The sequence below is a fragment of the Neopelma chrysocephalum genome, unplaced genomic scaffold (assembly GCF_003984885.1).
Source record: "Neopelma chrysocephalum unplaced genomic scaffold, ASM398488v2 Primary Assembly neopelma1_23b, whole genome shotgun sequence".
In the NCBI taxonomy this organism is placed as follows: Eukaryota; Metazoa; Chordata; class Aves; order Passeriformes; family Pipridae; genus Neopelma; species Neopelma chrysocephalum.
The window spans coordinates 5,045,638-5,060,649 of NW_020897692.1; the positions used below are offsets into that span (position 1 = coordinate 5,045,638).

The 15,012-nt window shown below is 38.3% G+C and overlaps 1 non-coding gene across 1 annotated transcript; it reads right to left on the reverse strand.

Annotated features, from left to right (window-relative positions):
- Window positions 1–14,721: 14,721 nt before the first annotated feature.
- Window positions 14,722–14,793, reverse strand: TRNAE-UUC. Its single transcript has one exon. It is a non-coding gene; the product is annotated as a tRNA-Glu (tRNA).
- Window positions 14,794–15,012: the final 219 nt, after the last annotated feature.

The following is a 15,012-nucleotide window of genomic DNA, read 5'->3' on the forward strand; positions in this document are numbered from 1 at the left end:
AGAATCAGTATAATTTTAAAAATTCAAGAAATGGAGATTTAAAGGACTCAGTGAGAAAAGTGTTTCAGTAGGTACAATGATTCAAAATAAAAACAAACCCTAACACAGGGATTAAATAAAGTCCTTCAACAATTCTGAAGAGAAATTAAGGTGGAACAAGATAAGAGAGAAGACCTTTCAGGGATTAATAATAGTTTGCAAGACAGAAAACTACAGGTTGGAATGAGTGATTCCTTCTCAGAAGGTGGGGAATTTGTCAGCTCATGTACCTTAAAAATCAATCGTGAAGTCTCACCAAATCTGACATTGGCTTTCTTAGGTCTCCATGGTTAATTCAAGAAAAATAAACTTCGGACAGGAAGTAGAGAATCTTGAAGCAGTTGGCAAGCAGCTTAAAAGGGATGAAAACGGAGGAGCTAGGGAAAAGAGGTAAAGTGAGAGATAAGAGTGAACAGGACTGGAAGTGCTACCAGTCCACCCCCTGTCTCAAGAATAGGTTATTTCTACTATGTTAGATCATCTTTGACAGATGTGATGAGAAAGCCTCCAGCAATATAACTTCTATGGCATTAGGAAAGCACACTGTTCAAGTGACTCAGACTCCCTTCTGTTAAGAACTCAAACCTAATCTATAACCTATCCTGCTGCAATTCATGCTTATGGACCACATCATAAATGCAGAGAACAGATTACTCTCTCACAGAAGGCTTTCATATCTTACAAGTCCATTGTCATAATCCCACATTTATCATGCAATGAGATACTCTAAGCCAGTTCATGCTCATAGTTCTCCGGTGTGCCCTTACCAAGGCTGAGCAGAGCAAAAAGATTATGTCAGATGACTTGTAAACTTCTTCTTGCTTATACTTCTTACTATGAAGTTTGCCCTTGTGTAACAGCAAGACATTGTTGATTCATGTTCAGGTTGTTATCACTATTCTTACAGACTCTTTCCTGAAGGACTGTTGCTTAATCATTTGTTTCCAATCCTGTATTTGTGTAGCTGATTATCAATGCCTAACTGAATATCCCTATTGATTTCATCATTTCACTGAGATAATTTTGAATTCCAGCTTTGTCCTCCAGAGAATTTGCAGTGCCTCCCAGCTTCGTGATAACACCAAGTTCAGAACATTCGTAAAGTTCAAAATAAACACTGACCAGAAAGGCCTCAAACAATTCTGACTAGGACTGTGTTTCTATTTAGACAATAACCACGAAGAGTTACTGTCTAGATGTGGCTATCAATCAGCTACACTACCTCCTTCTGAACTTTCACAAAGACCATGTTTCTCTAAAGAAGATATGCATTTCCTGCTTCTATTGTATCCATGTGGACTGTTATCTTATCACACAAAGACATTGAATTTCTTTGATTTTCTTTTTTTCCTCCCAAGTCCTTTTCGTTGCTAAACATCTTTTTATCTTCAAGGTGAATTCAGCACAAGTTTTTTCATAAGTTGTTCCAGAATCTTTCTGGATCTTAAATGAAGGTCCCTTTTCAAATTTCCATTTTAAAAGTATAAACATAATTTTCCAGTGATTCTTTGCTGTGATAACCAGCTACGGTTATCCTCCATATATTAAACACAAACACTGATATTTTCAAGTTCTTTAAATATCCCAGGATGATGTTGGTCAGTACCATTCACCTGAAGACATCTAACATTTCTAAGAACTAACTTTCTTTTCAATTGTAGTCTTGAATTCTACTTCCTTTTCTAATTGGTATTACTTGTGTTAAAAGGTCCTCCAGGCAGTCTTTTCTGCAAAGACTGTTGCAAAAAGGACATCACATCCCCCTAAGTCTTCTTGCCCTCTTCTTGTAGCAGTTTTACTGCACAGGAGAAAAAGAAATTTATTTCATTGGTATTTCTCTTACAAATTGCATATACACAGAATGATTTCCTATTACTCCTAAATGTCTTTTGTCAGGTGCATATTATTCTCAGCCATGGCTTCTTCTGTCTTATTGTGCTCTGTTACAGTCATCCTTCAACCTTCAATATAACTCGCAAATTTTGTGTGTGTATGCCCATATTAGAGGTCAAGAGTGACCCCACCATTTAACAAATGTGGCTTCTGATACACTTCCTATTATGCTTTGTCATGGCCACTTTTTCTGCCCATGTCACTAGTACCATATCTTCAAACATATTTCTCTGCACTTAAGTTTATTTTAAAAAAAGAAAAAATCTGTTTTCTTTCTCATTTCCTTCCTTCCCTTCCTATGTAGATGCTACCAATTTTGTGGTGTTTCTTGTTCAAGCCACACTCCGCTTTCCCATTCTAGAGTACTTTTGCACTGTTTCAAACAGTAATTTTGTAACTGTTAATTAATTCTTTCATTGTGATTCCCATTTTTTTAGAATCAGAAGTTTGTCACTTCCATTCATCACAAACTTTTGATTGTAACTGTTTGAAATTACAGTAAGAGCAAACTCATGTGACACATGGGTAAATTTAATGAGATAGTAAGCACGGTTTCCAGGGAAGTCATGACCCAGAAATGCATTGGAGTGCTCCAAAAGAGTTAAAAAAGCACATGGAAAAGTGTGCTCCAGAGAATGCCTCCTCCCCTGCCTCTTTACAAGGTTCACCACATGTGACTCTCAAACAGCTCTGTTGGGATACAAATGAAGGTCCTCTCAAGGATATCAAGAATTAATTACTAGCTAAGAGCTATAAAATTAATAATACTAATAAATGTTCAATTTTCATATTTCAGGAAGGTAACCAATGATGATCTTCTGTGATAAACCTAATGGTCCTCAACACATTCATGAATGGGGCATTTAACTTTTCTGACTATTCGAAATTACTCACTTCACTTGTAAACTGACTATGAAGAGCTGCAGGAGATACTCTGTTTCAAAGTGTAGTGGCAATAACACACCAAATTAAATTCACTGCCAATAAATAAAAAGCAAAGAACAGGAGAGGGAAATAACCACACAATGAAGACACAACGTGTTCCAAATTAACTATTACCACTTGAAAAGAGATCTTGCACTCATTTCAAAAAAACATCATCTCCATGCTCAGCAACAGACTAAAAAATAAAACGGACCACTGGGGATCAATAAGAAAGGAAAAATGAACAAAAAAAGACAGCATCAAATAACTCAGTTACACAGTGTGCACTTCACTGTACCTCATCCTGCCCAAAATTAAGGATAGCAATTTTTCTCAATGTCTTATAACTCAGTAACTAGGGATACCATAATTATCAAGAAGAAGATTTTAAGTATCTGAAAATTAAGAACTGTTTACATAGGTTCCATAAATTAGTTGTGGAACAAACTCCACAATTCATAGAAGAAATCATCATCAAAATGATCAGATGCAAAAGTACATAGCAACCTTTAACTCAAGGAATCTTTAAAGTCCCAAGTACCACATGAAGGGAATTCATACACCACTTGTCTAACATTCTTTCCCTCAGCATCCCCCATTCACCACTATTAAGATAGAATAATAGGTAGATGTTAGTCTGATGCAGTGCAACTGCCTTTAATAACTGGAAATATATGCTATTAACCTTGACAAGAAAAAGAAGGAAAAAGAAGGAAAAGGAAGGAAAAAGAAAAAATATAAAGAAAACACAAAGAGGGGATGCGTATGAAATCAGTAATTTGGACACGAAGAAACCAGTGGAAATGTAAGACTGTGAAAGCCAAGATTTGGACTAGTGTCACAAAAAGTGAAAAAACCAGAAGTGAAGGCTGTCTCATGAACAGTTATCCTCATCTGATGGAGGCAAAAAAATTAAGCTGGTGGGATAAGAATGGCAGGAGTAGGAGATAGAGCCCATGAGGTGAGGACAGAAGGAAGACAAGGAAGGAGGGGGGATACAAAAAATGGGGTGAGAGTCACAGTTGAGTGGCAGGGGAGCCATTACAGCTAGTACTGTATACACATAATAAGATACATCTATTGCTTGCTTACTAGGTTTATACAAATCTTACAGAAACGTGAGGCTCCTAGTGGCATAAAAAGTGCTACATTGCCATCTAGAGAAGAAAAAGGAAAATATAGAAAAATCTTAAGTGAACACAGCTGCTTTGGAATGTTAAAAAAATAGTTAAAACGGAGAAGGGTTCAGAACCTCTTCAACCAGGAAATCCTCAGGAGCAGTAAGGATGCTCTTTGTCAAACCCTCACAGGAAGGGAAATCCCCAGTCAGTACAAGACAAGGCCAGAGCTTTGGCACCATGTGGCCTGCAGATGAGCCTCAAACTCATAGGTTAGAGAGAAAAAGAGCTACAGGAAGAAAACACTTGATCTGACAACACAAATCTCATTAGTAGCCTTTCTGAAAGGGTGAGGTGCATCACAGAATGTCCTAAGAAACTTTGCAAAGACAATTCATCCACTGAAGTTTTTGTTGTTTGTTTTTTAAACTAAAAAAAATAAATCAATGTTTTGTTCTTACGATATAGAGTAAAAGTTTATTCAATTTCTAAATTAATTTTCATGCCCCAATATAACTATAGGCATTCTCTCTGCTGTAATATAAATTCAAGTCTGTAAGTGCTCATTATTAGTAAAAACAAAGATAAGTATAATTTTCTCTCTAAAACAGTTATAAGACAAAAATTTAAAGAAATTGATAAGGAAAACATTTGAAGGTATTCTTCACAAACTCAACAGTTTTACAAATTAAATTAACTTCCCAACTTGCAAATTTCAATGCATGTATAAAATCCAAACTAGATCAGTGTGTGAACACTGAAACAAATTGTCCTGATTCACACCGCTACTGGCTGAAGCCTTGTATCTGTGGCAGAAGTGCAACTTTTGGAATGAAATTTATTGCTCAGCTTATCCATTCAGTAGATCCTAAAATCAGCAAAGCACACATTTAGTGGTAAGCTTGTAAGTAGCACTGTGGTAGAAGGGAGAGGAAGGCAGGGAAGTGGTACTGCCCCTCTAGAGCCCTTTCCTTGCACTGTCCCTGCCACACACAGCAAAAGAGTGCACCGCTTCCACCATGCCACAACGCACAGCAATACTTTTAGGTTTTTATAAAGCATCAATATCCATGACAGTCCATACAACAGTCATTTTATGATTCAACAGGGCACCCCGTAACTTGTGTTATGTCTTCCCAGCACAACCTCCACAAATCTGGTAGTCACAACAGTCAGAACTGTTTGCTTAGGACTGAGCAAGAGCAAAATTGAATTACCTCTTGTTATTAGAGAAATTTGTCCCAGAGGAAGGTGTTGAAACCACTGAAGCAAGAAAGTGAGAGAGCATTTTATGGATCACTGCGTTACGAATGGTCTACGAATACACAAAGTACTTTCCAAAGCTACCAGATTCCAAGCTATGAGCTCCATGTTTGATTAAAAGATTATAAATGATCAGACACATACTCCTGTTCTGTTCTCTAAGAGTTTATGACTCCTTTCCATTTTATAGTACTCGGTAGTAAAGCTTGCCTAGTGCAGGCATGCACTGAGGCTTTGAATGTTTACCTTAGTTGATTCAAGCTGACATGCTTGAAAATTATTATATCCATTTGTTCTGCAAGATGCTTTGTCTCCCTTGCTTATACTTCCTAATTTCTCACTTCTTCTATTATTTGCCTTATGACTAAATGCTTTAATTTATTCACCATGCAATGTTTTAACACACACTTTCTGTCATTCATTACACATTGTCTCCATTGTCTCCTGGTACCTCTAGGGTGTAGTAAGAAGAATCAAATATATAAAAAGTTACACTATATATTACCTCATATGTCTGCCTTAGACTTTAGCTATTGAACTTATACACTTTAATAGAGCAGACTTTTCCCTACTGAAATTATTCAATCATGAAACTTTAATAGTAGGTGTGAGTCCACTTAGCATCCAAGTACAAAATCAGGAATGTTAGCAGATGCAGAAAAATGTAATCAAGACACATTTTAGGACCTCAATAAATCTGAGGAGAAAATTATCAGAATAAGCAAGATAATACCTTCCTTCTTTTTATATCCTTTTTCTGCCTTCATTTTCTATCCTCTGTTTTCCTCCTCTAAATTTGTTTTTTGTTCACACTTTCATATGCAATTGTTTTTTTAAGCACTATCCCCACACAAATATACCTCAATTTTGAGAGAGAAATTAGGTACAAGTCAATACATTACTTTATAATTAAGAGTTCACACTGATATGCACTCACTTCTGGGCACATAAGAAGAACAACATCTATTACATGTATGAGAAAAGACAGTGAAAACCTTTCTTCCTAAAAATTCTCAGTTTCTTGTGAGGATCTCAGTGGATTTTGACTCCTTTTTAATCCATTTCAATTATTCTTAAGCAACATTCCCTACAGTTACTTAACCTGTATAAATATTCAGATTTTGTCTTAACAACCATCTCTGGTGGCTTTTGCTATCATGACCAGAAGATTCAAATCATGTCTTTCCCCTCCAAAACCAATGCCTCTGCATACTTGCCTTTAAAAAGAAAGCCCATTAATGGTATGAAATAAAAAGAACACGGAAAAATCTTACTAAACCCAAAGTGATGCTATATGTAATAAGGTACTACATAGAGTAAGCAACATGTAAAAGTCGACAGGTTCAAACTCTGATAGCAGATTGCAATTTTTTCTGTGACAAGTGGTGTTAAAGTTAATTCTTCAGATCAATTTTGCATTAAGAGGCATTCTCTAGTCCATGAGAAACATCACAAGTCTCCCTCCTCAGCCACCTTTACAACGGGACAATAATATCAGAGAGCAAATGTTTTGAGAAGGATCTGGAAAGCAATGAAAAGCTAATTAAACCAACTTATAGTCAAAAGCGAAGGTTAACATAAAAGCTTCTTTGTATCCTTAAGGACAAATTAGGCATAGAGGCGTCAAACTAGAATCTACACAGACACACTGCAGTCAGAAAAAAATTAAAGAAGTACATATAGAAAAAAAATCAAACTAAAGGTCTTCTGATGTTGGAAAAATGCACACAATAGACATAGCACCTTCCTGACTTATTCCAAAGTATCACTGTTACAAACCGCTAAGATTTTTTTGGAAACAGCCAAAAGTCTGACATCTAAGAGTAGTTCTTCTTGATCTCATTCCCTAGCTCTGGCACTAGAGAACTGCATTAGAAAAAGAGCTTACCTCCTTCAAAATGTAAATGCATTTTTCTGCCTAAGAGACCACCTAGTTATTGCAATGATTACTTCTGGCTAACTTGCAAGTAGTAAGCTTCTGGAAGCTAATTAAAAAGCATCTCATAGCCACAGCTGTCATAATGAGGCACACCTACTACCTCTTTCTTATTACCTCAGATAGTACTCAGCTTCAGAAATAATTCTTTCATAAAGCATAACAAAACCACTTCAGTCTATATTCATATCACTAAATCTATACAAATGCACTCTAAAACCTTAGTAGTGCTCATTACAGTCATTTCATCAGCCTGAGCATTTTTTACATAGAGCTCTGAATTAGTATCTCCTTTCCACAATAATTCTTCTGCACCTTCAGTAAGTGCATTCTGTAGAATTTGTTTGGGTCTTTTCTATTTTTCAAAAAATGGGATATGGCTCGTTGGAAACTAAAATAGCCAGGTTAAGTACCACCTTGTATTATTATGGTTTGCATTCATGTAATGGGAATGAGATTTATGTCCCTAACCTTGAAATATTCTGAACCAATTATTTACTTAATATTTATGTTAAATTATCTGTGATTGCAGCACTGACTATGAAAGCAACCAGAAAAAATTCTGCAGGTGGCCTGTAATTTTGAAGTTAGCTGTACTAAGCTCATGCAGTGGTCTTGCAGAATATTAATGTAGTGTTATAAACTACAGTACCCTCAGGGTGTTCACCTGCCATGGAATTTAATTTACTTCATATCTCATCTAATAGACTGAATCACATCTATTAGGTAAATATAATGTGAATACATTTCCTGGTTTCTCTAAGGGGTTTATTGGTAAAACCTGGAGAGGCGTTCCCATAGAATCTTCTACTGCTATAATTAGCTTGAAATTGAGCTATTGTGCCCTTTTCTGTGTTAAGCAATACAGAATATACACTCTAGGTACAAAATACCACCATGCCCAAAGTCATTGCAGCAGCTGCATCGCTCATGCAACATGTTTGTGGGTTTCTTTATTGCAAGGAGGAAAAATTAGAGCAAGCTCTGGGGATGTGTGCTAGAGGTCATGTCTCTGCTGTGCCAAGTACTGCGCCAGTCAGGAGGAGCTCTTCCCAGGGACAGCGGTACACTCTGCCCTTGATAGTGTAAGTGGTACATTCTTCTGTTTATGCAGATAGACCTTAGTTTTGTAGGATTATGTGAAAGGTTAGTTTGTCTGAAAACAAATCTGGTATTGTCCGCAGCCAGCGTGTTGGCACAGCTTCAACAGTGAGAAAGGGTTCAAATACGCTTTGTCCCTTTACACTTCTTGCAGTGTCTGATGCCCAGCTGTGGCAGAGCTGTGCAAGCAGCATTTTTTCCCAATGCATTCAAAGCATCCTGAAACAGCAACTTACTGGCAGCTCACAGTAAGGGCATTTTCTAGGGAAAAGTTCAAGGGGCTTGGGGTGTGGAGAGGAGCACACTTTCTGATTAACTCTTTTCATATTAGACTGTCCTGGTAAGAGGAAGGCCATAGCAATTTTTGCTCCCTAAGCTCTTCTGCATATGACCTACTGCTGCATAGTATTGCACATATTTGGATTATTCTTCTCAATCTGTTTTCACAGCAGTTGTGATTGTTCAATACTAGGACCACTCCTACAGTTCATTCCCTCATGTTACTCTGTCCATCAAGATGGACAGACTCACACTTTTTCAAATATCATAAGAGACAGATAGACCAGAACAAGCCTATTTATCCTTGGCCGGCATTTTTGTGGTTAAGGTTTTTTCAGTATAACTCCCAGGGATAAGTCCTTCAGAAAAGCTAGTAGGGTCAGGGAATTTAGGCATCTGACATGGTAAGTGTTCTCATTCTGTGTATACCATTTATGAATTCAACTTATTTGTTATGTCAGACAGAGGAAAAAGAGATGCAGGATGCACAAAAGCAGAAAAATGCATCACCAAAACAGCTTTAGAGAGGGACAACGAGAAAAAGATGTAACCCATGGGCAACTTAAAAAATAAAAAGTGTTATAGTTCACTGAATCAAATATGACATTATAGTGCAGAGGAAATTGAATTCATCTGTACTCGATAAGGGTGGCTTCATTATTCACTTGTGTCTTTGCTTAGTTGTGACACTCATGACTGATGAGACCATCCCCATCTCATGAAGATAAATTCAATATCCGTAGTATCATTCTAATATATTCTCTATATATAGAGAATGCATATAATGGATGGTGGTGGGATAGTATTTTTATCTTCACAGGCTCATGAAAAGAAGGGGCACAATTTCCTGGAGCTGACACTTTGAGCGAGTTTATATGGACCCCTTTTCTCAGCTTCTGTGTTGAGGGTGGAAGAGTTGGTATAGGGACATGGGAGAGAGGATGCACAGAGGTTGACTTCACTGATTTATCATCTAAGATCTGAATCCAGAATTGGATCAAATTAGAGTAGAGATTTGGCCATTATATCCTAATCTTGATTAGACATTTGTCTATGTAAGAGCACATCTCTATCACGATATAGTCAATAGGAGGAAGCACCACTGAAATGGGCTGGCATTAATCTAGTGTTGCTCAGTGCTGTAACTTTCCTCTTCTTTCTCCATTCAAGTACAGTTTTCCAAACCAGTGAAATATTTCTCCTTGATGAGGTCTCTGACTCACACCTCTTTCAGTAGCATCATATATTCACACACACCTCTAGCAGACCAGTTTAAAAATGTGGAAATCTTGGAAGCTGTTCAGCAGAAATGATCCCAGAAGAAAGGTGATTAATAAGTAAAGCATATAGGACGAGGTCAAAGGCAGCTATCATAAATTTAATTTACTACACATCTGTAATTTATCACAGCTCCATATAGAATGTTCACATGCCTCTTCATGAGAAAGATTTTTCCTGTTAGATCTGGGGGGAAGAGGGAAAGCACAAGCCAGCACAGGTTTCTGAAGTGCCATCTCTGTGCTTGCTGCTGCCAAAGCAAACACACACCTAGACATATACACCAGTACAAAGCCCTGGTACAGCTGGCCACTCCAAAACACAGGACTATCTGTCAGGAAACTCCTGTCCAGATAGGGACAGAGGTCCATTAATTCAATATTCATACTCTTGGGACAAGACAAGTGAGAGGTTTTACTGGCAGGTAAAAGAAAAACATTGAAGAGGAAAAGTCTGGAATAAGCTGCACATACAGAATTTTCTTTCAAATCCCATCATTTGGCAGCTGGCACACATACACTGCATAATGGTTTATGTAACTTCTCGTGTGCAACTTTTGCATTGTAACTGGGCAACACCAGTATTGCTCAGTTTGTCAGTGTCCTCATCACAGCCACTTTGAGAGTTTCATAATACAACCACTAAAATCTGCTTCAGGCTGAAACTTGGCATACAAATGCATGAGGAAGACAAAGTAAGAAATAGTTAATTTCTAGAAAACTATTACATGCTGCCTCTCTTCTGGAGTATGGAATATGATAACTTGCTTATTTATGTAATTTTCTTCTTATTTGCTCTAAAACTGTAATTATATAAAGCAGATATTTTCTGTCATCATCTACATAACATAACTAATTTGTTAAGCATGCAGCGGCATTCCTCCACCAGATGATCAGTAGCAAAGAGGTGCTATACAAATAAATTCAGTTGTGTAACCAACTGAAATGCAAATTTGAAACTAAAGTGCTCAATAGATAACAAGGAAATAAATGGGGGGAACTGACAAAGCAAACCAACAAAAAATAAATCCTTTGCCTTTTTCTTTTTTTTATTTCACAGTTTGACAAAAGTGTTGTAAGAGTCTAGGCATTTGGTTTTATGTACAAAGAGCCCCTTACTGACCCTCTTTGCTACCTTTTATTGCTGTATGTCTTGAATCACTGAAATAAATCTGTATATTATCCTCAGATTCCAGGAGGAACATAGAAAAGCTATTCTTATAACTACAACTTAAAGAGCTAGGTTCTTTTGTAATTCAGTGGAGCCAGGCTAATTTACACCAGTTAAAGAACTGCCTCAGTAACTCACTGTGACATTTCTACTTGACTTAAATTCTATACTGACAATCAGAAGAAAAAAATACATATGTAAAACTTTATTAAATTGATGTAAGGTCTAAGATATTATTAGGTAAACTCATTTCAAATGGAAATACTACTTTCCAAGTGATCGGACTGTCCATCTAGTTCATTCCTTATATAGCCTCTATTCAGATATGTCTAATATTGATGTTACACTTTTTATTAAAGATTTTCAAGATACCGCGGAATTTTGAAATCTCATACACAAAAATGTTTGACAGCATATTATAAAAAAATAAGAAAGAAGCAAAATGCTTTTTTGTTTCTCCACATGCAGTGCGTTGCAGACTTTTCCTACAGTACAGAACAGATTTTCTCCTGCAGTTAAGACAAATGCTTCAACTAAAACCAGATAAATTCTGATCATAAATGAGAAAGATGTGGTTAATGCACTATAAGCCAGAGAAAAATATGTTGTCTCATTAGTGGCATTTTGATCAGATTTTTCTGTATTTTCTCATCAAAAATGTGTCCACTCAACAGCAGAGGAAACATTCCATTTGCCTCCCCACAGCATGCAATTCAAGCTCAACAGCACTCCACACACGTTCATTCCCGAGTGCTCCACTGGTAACACAATTGCAGTAATTACAGCATGAGCATGTCCTATGAAACGGATACTAGTTCATTAATTAGAAGAGGAACATAATTGATTATTTCAACAGCAAGGCTAAACACAAAGGTAATCCCACAGAGAGATCTGTAGAGGGAGATCTGCCCAAGACGTGCCCTTGACTTCATCGCTTCTCCCAGGGGGTGGCTTTAACGGAACACAGCCTAACGAGGTAATAATTACAGATCACATAAGTGATAGTTAAGTCATTCACGACCTGTTGTCCTTAGCAAATTTTTCCAGAGCTGATGTGTATTTCAGAGGATGTATTTGCCATTTACAGTCATCAGTCAGACACTTTGACAGACAATTGACGCATGGAAGTCCTTAGCTATCTCTTCTGATGATGTTCTGGTCAGATAATGCTCAGATTCAATCTCACCTTTATTGTTGATATGTCACAATGGCTTGATAAGTGTGTGTTATCATTTCTCCCCTGGTGTGGCAACAGAAATCTTTTGAACAAAAGAAGACTGAGCAGCGAGAGTGAGACACTCCTGTTCGTGCCATCTTCCTTATCACTGTCACTGAGTACATGGTTTACCAAGAAGGTTTTGTTGCAGACAAAAATCCCCTCACACAGCTTTTTAACACAGATATAAAAATAAAGCATTTGTCATTCACACCTTACACACATGTTGGCAGATGCCATTCTGCATTAGCTGACAAACCCCTAATTAGGATCACCAAAGGCCTAACTACAGCAGTGATTTAAACCAATCCATTCATGTTTTAAAAATGCAGCACTTTTTGTGGAAACACCAAGCCAGTACTGCCAAACTGGAGCAACCACAGTCCTTCTTTCACCTCGTCACAGGCTGATATAAGGGTTATTGCTTCTGGCTTGATTCAAACATTGTACTCAGTCTAGATAGTGGTTGACCACGTATAGGTGTACTAGAGGAGGAGGAAGATCAAGAAGCTTTTCCTTACCTCATTGCATTCCTAGTCATCACTTATCCTTGGCAGTCATCAGCTCTTGGCAGCCCTCTTTGCTCCCCGAGCACAGAAACAGGTCCAATCTTGTGCTGGCAGCAGAGGCACCAACACCACCGTGGGGGGCAAGGGCAATGAGAGTCTCTTGCCATCTTTCACCTGCTAAAAAGCAGCCAGCTGTCACATGGGAAACAGTATATACCACATCTCTTCAATTTAAGGTGCTCCCTTTCGTGATTATTGCATAGTAAATCAGCCAGAGTTCATCCAGAAACTAACCAAGAGGGCTGGGGCTGAAGCTAGGTAAACTCTGGGCTGATGTAAGTCACTATGAGGGCACTGATCTCCATAAACATATGCTGATGGACATGTGCTGAGGATACGCTATAAGCTTGCCTGAAATGATTAAATCAATCCAGGTTCTTTGATACAGACACTGTAGTAAATAACAATATTAGTCTCAATAAAACGATATTGAGAGAAGTCCTTTTTAGTTTCTTTATTTGATTAAAGTTATGGGAAATAATTAAGATGGTTTTATTACAAGCAGGGGTTATCTCGTGCCAGGGCACCTGGGGGCCATTTTGTTTGATGGACTGGGAAGCCATTTTGTGGTCAGGGACTGGTGGACTGCTTGTGGTTCTACTTGAAGTTGCTTATTGCTTCTGCTTGAAGTTGCTTATTGCTGCTGCCTACCTGCTGCTACATACAGTTCTGCTTAGGGTAGCCTATTGCTACCTATTGTTGCCTACTGTTGCTTATAGTTCTGTCTACTTACTGCTACTTATTGTTACTTACAGTTCTGCTTGCTTACTGCTACAGTGCTAAGGCGAGCAGAGAAGAATGTAAGGTGGTGAGACCAGCCTGGGCTCACTGCCAGGGAACCATGCGGCCGGGGGCAGGGAAACAACCTGATAGGTGGATGAGGACAATCAATGGACTGTGCCAGAAGACAAAAATTGCCTTTTAAGGAAGAAAAGAGCGAGGCCTGGCATGGGAGAAGCGAGGGAGTGGTTATGCTAATCGAAGGGTCTTAAAAGGGCTCGTCCCTCCCATTCGGGGTGTGCTTGAACCTGGTCACAAGTTTGGTGCACCCAGTGCGCTGTTAATAAAGTTCTTTGTTTCACTTTATTTGGCCGTCTCCAAAATTTTAATTAGAGATATTTCTCACAAAGTGATTCTGGCTCAATGTCTCCTGCATGTCATCCCATGATGTAAGTGAATAAGGAGATTGAAACAGAAAGCTGCTTCTAAGTAAGGGAATACTTCACTGGGGCTTTTGTTCTTATTTAGTACAGTTTAACAATTCCTTCTATTCACTGAACATGGATACCTGAGAAACCTGAAATACCCATTTTGTCTGGCACGGCAGTACTCCACAGCCCATCGTGTTTGGAAGTACATTTGTAATGGATAAGAATCCAAAATGGTAAAAGCAAACACTTCGGTCAAGTTCTTCTCTTCCTCAGACACACACATTAACTCCAGAATATTTGTAAGTGCCAGTGGAAAAAAATCTTAGGTCTGTTTTTATTGTGTCAAGAAGTCAAAGAAAAACACTTGACAGCTTGAGTGCTGCTCACTGCTAAACTCTGTTACTGTTGGTTTTTTTTTTCTTTCCTATATAATCTGCTTTTTTGAGGACAACTTACGATAGCGGTGGGAAAAAAAAAGCAGAACTTTTTCAGTTTTAAACATCACCCTATTGAATTAGATTAATATTAGTATGGCCAGTCTTCGTGAACGAAGATTTGGCAAAGGTCTTTTACCTTTCAAGCCTGCGCAATGGATTTTTTTAGGTGAGACACAGCGTGCGCTGAACTGAGCCCACCCTTTAATCCTAAGGTTCATCTGCCGGGGCCAAGCAGATGGAGCTTGGACAATGGCAGTGAGGTCCTCAGGACGTAGGTTTGTTTAGAGTGACCTTCTCTTAGATGGATGCCCTTACAGGGCTTGACGAGCTCCATCTGCCCGGGGGAATTCCCTGACCGGGGCTCGAACCTGGGCCTCGGCGGTGAAAGCGCCGCATCCTAACCACTAGACCACCAGGGGGCCCCTAGATTAATATTAAATGTTTAGCAAATACACTGACAGCATAGATGAGTATTAAGATTTGAAAATGAAACACTATGAATTAAATCCCTGCTGCAAGTGAAGCCAGTAAGAATAGGGTCAGGTCAAACACACCTAAGGGAAGCAGTGATCTGATCTACTGATCAAATGGATGCAGATGTTTAAGGATATGGTCTTCATTAAGCCGCTACGTTATTC